The 7,167-nt window shown below is 40.3% G+C and overlaps 1 long non-coding RNA gene across 1 annotated transcript; it reads left to right on the top strand.

Annotated features, from left to right (window-relative positions):
• The first annotated feature begins 1,298 nt into the window (after window positions 1–1,298).
• LOC138922792 (uncharacterized) lies at window positions 1,299–5,902 on the top strand. The gene is made up of 3 exons (XR_011435910.1): window positions 1,299–1,387; window positions 3,786–3,889; window positions 5,833–5,902. It is a non-coding gene; the product is annotated as an uncharacterized lncRNA (long non-coding RNA).
• Window positions 5,903–7,167: the final 1,265 nt, after the last annotated feature.

Genomic DNA, 7,167 nt, shown 5'->3' with positions numbered 1-7,167 from the left:
ATATTCACATTTTAAAGAATTCAAAACATCAAATTATAATCATGTATCAACTAAATTGTGTGACGTTTGTAAGTGAGTTTTCACTTTTCTCCAAAGTGGAAGCATGATGCTAGAACATTAGCTAGGAATAAATCAGATAAACTTCTAAAATACGATGCTAACATATCTTCAACAGGATAAATGCTATTGCTAAAATTATCAGACATCGTTACAATACTTGAACACAAAAGCTGTCTTTCCTCTTATAAAATTCCTAATAATTTAAATGTGTTATATTCTAACCATATCATCACTGTCCTGGGTCTACTTGTGACAAAATTGTATTTAATGGCTTAATGTTTCAATCAAAACAATTCTTTCTCGGGAATTTGATCAAACGAAATTACAGGCCCACATGATTTCCATCCTAGTGGACTTGAAGGTCAACAGCAATGAACAGGTTACATAAAGCTAAATTGTCAACTCATCCTCCTTTATGTGATCAATTCTAAATACAAAACAAATTGCAAATTCTCTTGTAAGTTAAAGCAAAAAACGCTCAATTTTCCCTCCCTTGCAAAAACAAACTAAATTGGATTTATGGTGGATACGAGCCCCCACCCAATGGATTTAAGGGCAGCAGGGAATGGCCTCTTCCATAACGCCTTACAAATTTGTGCAAAGACGATATATTGACGCAAAGAAATCCCTTCAAAAAGGAGAAGCAGGGGCGAGAAGAGGGCTCAGCTGCTCAGAGGTCTCATTAGAGGAGGAGGACCCGGGAGGCGGGGGAGGGAGAGCAGAGAACCTCACCCACGGCGGGCCCCACATGTGAAGCTTTTGGAAAGACAGTGGGGGAAAAGCTGAGCTGCTTTCGGTTTAAGAGCAGAGACATGGCGCTAATCCCCCGGCTTGGGGAAGATTAAAAGACCTCTCCTAGCAAGTTGCCCCCAGGCAAGGCTGTGCCCTCCCCTCCGAGGCCTAGGAAAGAGGCGCCATGACGGGAATGCACGTCCAGGGACGCAAGGCTACAGTCTCAAGCTCCAGCAGCACGACTCACCTGGAGCCCCCGACCAGTTCATCTCCCCAAAACTTCTGAGAAGACACTGGGGTTCTGACAGCTGCACTTCAGACGGCTCCGTTCAGGGCTAAGCCACAGCTTCCTCGGTTTCAGCCCGCTCCTCTCCGGCCCACGGACCTATAGCCCAGCCTCCCTACAGCCTTTGCGGCCTGGTTAGGCTCCTTCACCCCTCCCGGCAGCCTCTGCGGTTTCTGCGGCGACGCTGTCCTGATAGGGCCGCAGGGGACGCCGTGGGGAAAGCGCGTCCGAAGGAGGAAGAACACAGCAGTTTCAACCGGTCGGGCGAAGGAACCCTCAAGAAATCAAGTGTCGGGCTGTGGCCGCAGGGTTAGTGTTTGAAACCACCCCCACCATAGTTTTATTTTACTTTGGTGTAGGTCTCAGCCTTTTTTCTTTTTAGGTCAAAGAACAGACTGAGGGGAGAAAAAGAAGGCAAGAACGGAGATGGATCCCAATCCTCAAGATGATGTTTCCATTCCCACATCACTCCACATCCAAATCCTTTAAATATCTTTCACGTGCAGTTTCAATATTCAGTACACTGTTGTTTATTAGAAATATTGCGCTGTAGTAACTTACCATTTTGTGGGTTTCTTAGAGAGCTTGATCAAAACTGGGTTTAGCTGTAAAGACCTAAAGACTTTAAACACCTTACCGAAAAATCTCAAAACGAAAGTTGATTTTAGTGATCGTTTCTGTGTTATGTTTGTATATCCTCACAAAATGTTTATCTTACACACTGTTCTATGATATTTTGGTTAGAAACTAGAAATCTCCTGTACCAAACAAATGCACAAAATGGTTTTTTTCCTCAATTGTCATGATTGTTTTTCCAGATTTTTAATCTGGGCAACCTCTCATTTTCAAATATGATACATTTTCTAATCATTGGGAAATAGTGCCTAAAATATAGTTGCCAAAATAGGATTATGTGCCCTGGTAGACATCGTTTAATCATAGAAATACTGATTTTTGTCACAAAAATTCACCAAAGTATATCTATCATTGGTTTGAATTAAACCAAGTGAGTATAGCATTTCAGAACAAATTAGTCTTCGTCATGATAGCTCATCGTTTTTCAGTAACTAAACCATACAGTCGAGTCAGAAGCAATGGCCCAGTGCGTTAGCCTTTCCTACTTTCAACATTTTGAAACAGGTAAAATTAACTAAATTAACTAGAAGGGGAAAATAATTTTATAGAGGATTGACTGACCTTTTAAAATATATTCTATAGGTAGAGACATAAAGGACAGGTTGACCAATCTGTTGAGAAGAGTCAAGAAGTGGGAGCTGGATAGAACCGTGTCTTCTCTCTGATTAGAGTCACTGCTTTCCTTCCAGTCACAGAGAGGCAGTGGAAGTGGTCAATTAGGCTAAGGAAAGATTAATCTATGAGATACATCCTCAGAGAAGATATTTGCTGGGTTTTCCTTCAGCAAAAGACATTTCATTATGAACCAGTTATTAGGTGGTTATTTGTAACAGATGAAATATTGACCTAAGATCTCATCTTCATTGTGTTTGTGGCTCACATGAATAAGGCTAGCATGACTGGTAGATAATGAGTCAAATGCTGTGCTATTTTAGGGCCAGTAGGGCAATTAGGTAATCTCGGGTCAGGAAACAGTTCAAGAAAGGAATACAGCACAGATAAAATACTACTTAGCATTTGCTGAGAAGGAAATGCATCCCAAATCTTAAACCTTAATTTGTCTTTACTGCTAAAAATTATTTACTTCTGTGATTTACTATCTAAACACATAATACATATTATCTACATTATACATTTTTATTCATATACTTATATATGTAGGTCTCTTTATTATAAAAATTTATTTCTGATGTTTTACTGTTTAGAAAGCATGTAGTTTTCCTAATATATGTGTATATATATAGTCTCTAATATATATATAAAGTCTATTTAATCCTGCTCTTCCATGGTTGTTGGTAATGTCCACTGTGACACTGACATTGAGAGTATCACACTTGAGAACAGAGTAATTTGATAATTATTGCCATTTTTTAACTTTCATTCATTTTCAAGATCTTTTTTTAAGATTATTTCTCCTCTCTTAAGAAAAATTTTAATGCTTTCCCATGTAAACACATGTAAAGTTGAGAAGATTGAGTGGAAATTAGGCTGAATTATGTTTACTATAGTAACAAGTGACTTTTTCACTCTTTTTTCTCACCTAGTTTGAAATTCAAACTAAATTAGCATTCTTTCTGCTTTAATTGCATGGCAATATAAAAAATGAAAGAAGTATCTTGACATTCTTAGTTTCTTACTTAAATATCATATATTTCCAACTGGAATTATGTATCTGTTTTCCTATCATCTTAATTCTTCCTCTGCCTTCCCTGAAGTCTTGAGCTTGGTCTCAGATGCTAGGATCAACCCTGACTCTGGGGGTAGGGTAGAGTGAAGGGTGAGGGAATTAAAATGGTGATAGTTACATCTGCTTAAGTGGCTCATCATTAGGTCAAATCTCACATTAACCTTTTCCCCAGTTCTAGTAACTGGCCTCCAACCTTCCTGCACCACAATTCCGGTAACCAAATTTCTGTCTTTCTATCTTGATTATTTTCCTCATTCTAACAAGTCTTTCACTCAAGCCAATAAAAGCTTGTTCCTATACCCTAGCTTCATTATCAGTTGATAAACTGACCTACCTACAACTAAGTGCAGGCCTGATTTGATCTCTAACCTTCTTTGCTTCTAGATTTCCCACTGCCCTGCTCCTCCCCTGATGTGGCTGTCCTATGCCAGTGATGCAGGCCACTTGCCTCGACTGCCAGCTGCTTGCTGACCGGCGTAACCCTCTGTGTAAGTGTTCTGCCTGGCTGAACATCCTCCTATCACCCCCAGCTAAGTTTACCCTGGCCCTCCACCTGTCTTATCACAGTCAGGAGATGTGACATAAAGAATTAAAGTTTATAAGGGTAAGAGATCCTTACTTTGACACGTGAGAAACGTGAGATTAGGAATAAAAGATTTTGAAAATAACCACTATAACACTATGATCTCTACATACAGACTTAGAAAGTCTCAATGGAATGAATGATAGATTGTGCTGCTAATATGGTCAGCTATAAAAGAAATTTGCATGAATTTGCCATCTGTATTAGTCAATCTGCTGAATTGAATGCAAACAAATGAAAAGAGACCTGTGAGGATTCTTGAAATTCATATAGGTACATGGGAAAGGAGTTTTAAAAGTTTAAGGCTATTGTTACTTATGAAAAGGAGAATAGTTTTTATTCACAGTAAACTGAATAATGAAGATCATTCAACACTGAAACAGGTTTTATATTCTAGCACAAGGGTTGGCAAACTTCTTCTGAAGAGGGCCAGATAGTGAATATTTTAGGCTCTGTTTCATCTATCCAGCTCTGGCTCTGTGGCTTGCAAGCCATAGAAAATAAGTAAATAAATAAATGGGTGTGGCTGTGTTCCAATAAAACTTTATTTATGGACACTGAAATAAAAATTTCATGTAATTTTCATGCACCACAAAATATTATTATTCTTGTATGTGTTTTCAACCAGTTTTAAAATGTAAAAACTGTTCTTATCTCAAGGGCCATAAAAATAGGTGGCAGGCCAAATTTGGCCCACTGGTTGGGTTATAATTTGCCAACCTCTGTTCTAATTTTATGCATATCTTCCCAGGCTTCCAGTTGACTAGAAATGTATGTATGTTGTGGGGGGGGTGTGTGGGGAAGCAAAAATGCTTTTGCATATTCGAAAACACACTATCCTTACCTAAACATTTTACATATTTAAAAGTATGCAGAATTTTGCTTGACTGTTTAGCAGTTTAAGTCCTCTATTAGGGATTTAGGAAAATTTTTTTAACACTCTTTGTTTGAATCAAATAACCAAAGTGGGAAGTAGCCAATAGGTTATCTCTAAGCCTAAACAAAACAAGCAAAACAAAAGTTTGCAAAAGACAAAGAACTCTCAAAAAGGTCCCAGAGAAGCTATTTCCACCATCTAACTCCAGTTGGATTCCCAAATGGTTAACCCTAGGTTATAAAGTCCACACCTGTAACAACTATCTAAAGGACGCAAGAGGGTGGTAGAAGTGAAACACTGCTTTTTTTATTCAATAGTCACCTTGTAAATAAATACCAGTGCATCAGATCTCCATTGCTAAAAATAGCAGTTGTGGGGCTGGAAGATTTTTATTGTAAGGACAAGTAAACATAGAGATGGAGATATAGCAAAGAACTATTTTCTATAATGCAGAAGACTTCTCTCCTATTTATGCATAAAATATGCCCTCAATTACGACTTGTCTGATAGATTCTGGGACTTCATGAGAAACACAGGCAGAAAAAATAAAATAAAATGGGACTGAAAACAGATCTAATTATTTGATAGTTTGCTTTCTCCAGTGTCCCTCCCGCTTGTCTCTTTCCCTCTCTCCCTTTCAGATTCAGTCCATACCCTTTCACATTCATTTCATGTTGGTCTCTTGCCCTCCTCCCTCATCTCCCTAGCTCCTTCTGCCTCATCTCGTTTTATAGCGCTTGGAAATTTCCTTTTCTTTCTGCTCTTCCCCTTGTGGTATCTACTAAAACCTTAGAGGAGTGATGTATATTCTGAAACTTCTGTGCGTTTCTAAGTGACGCTGAGCATGCTCAGTAGCTGGCAGGTTTTGTCGCCCGCAGCTGCCCTGATTCGACCTTTCCCAAAATAGACATTTAACTCTTGGACTCCTGCCTAAGGATGTAATTCGCTTTGCTTTCCTCCTCATTTTCAAGGTTCAAAGGGAAGCGGCGAGGATTCCAAGGTCCCACCATCCTCACAGCCAATGAGGGGCCTGTGAGGGAGAGCTTGGGGCAGCTTAGTGCAGCTTGAGCTTCTGAGGGAATCATCCTCAGTAGGTGCAGTGGAGTCTGAGCTCCGCTGCACCTGTCACAGCAGAACAAAATTGAAAAAAACAAAAGCAAAATTTAAGAAAAGAAGAGAAGAAATGCTGCGGACTATGGAACCCTGTAGGACTTTCTGAAACATTTGCTGGGGATTCTGGTGGATCATGATCTTTTAAAACCAATTCTTTTGAAGCCGGTTTGGGTAATTGGGAAAATGACACATATGCTAAATGCAGCAGCTGATCTAATGAAATGGACCAGATCTAGCGCTAAAAAGGGCTGCCTGCCTGGTGGCTGCGGCATATGCTCTGAAAACCCTCTATCCCATCATTAGCAGGCGTTTAAAGCAATCTGGCCACAGGAAGAGAAAAGAAGCAGCTTACCCGACTGCAGAGAACAGAGAAATATGCATTGCACCGAGACCACTTGTAAAAATTCTTCGCCTGGAGTGAATGCAGATTTTTCAAACAGCTACTAGAACTTCGGAAAATTCTCTTTCCAAAACTTGTGACCACTGAAACAGGGTGGCTCTGCCTCCACTCGGTGGCTCTGATCTCGAGAACATTTCTGTCTATGTGGCTGGTCTGGATGGACAAATCGTGAAAAGCATTGTGGAAAAGAAGCCTCGGGCTTTCATCATCATATTAATCAAGTGGCTTATGATTGCCATCCCTGCTGCCTCTGTGAACAGTGCGATAAGGTACCTGGAGTGCAAACTGTCTGCATCATCAAATTACTCAAGTGGCTTATGATTGCCATCCCTGCTGCCTCTGTGAACAGTGCGATAAGGTACCTGGAGTGCAAACTGGCTTTCATCATCAAATTACTCAAGTGGCTTATGATTGCCATCCCTGCTGCCTCTGTGAACAGTGTGATAAGGCACCTGGAGTGCAACCTGGCTTTCATCATCAAATTACTCAAGTGGCTTATGATTGCCATCCCTGCTGCCTCTGTGAACAGGTGCGATAAGGTACCTGGAGTGCAAACTGGCTTTCATCATCAAATTACTCAAGTGGCTTATGATTGCCATCCCTGCTGCCTCTGTGAACAGTGCGATAAGGTACCTGAGTGCAAACTGGCTTTGGCCTTCAGAACTCGCCTAGTAGACCATGCCTGTGAAACCTATTTTACAAATCAGACTTATTATAAGGTGATCAATATGGATGGGGAGGCTGGCAAACCCTGACCAGTCCTTACTGAGGATATTATGATGTTCTCCCAATC

Source organism: Equus caballus, unplaced genomic scaffold, assembly GCF_041296265.1.
Source record: "Equus caballus isolate H_3958 breed thoroughbred unplaced genomic scaffold, TB-T2T unassigned-0002599, whole genome shotgun sequence".
Taxonomy (NCBI): Eukaryota; Metazoa; Chordata; class Mammalia; order Perissodactyla; family Equidae; genus Equus; species Equus caballus.
The sequence above is the reverse complement of the archived record's forward strand: the minus strand, read 5'-3'. Positions and strand labels throughout refer to the sequence as shown.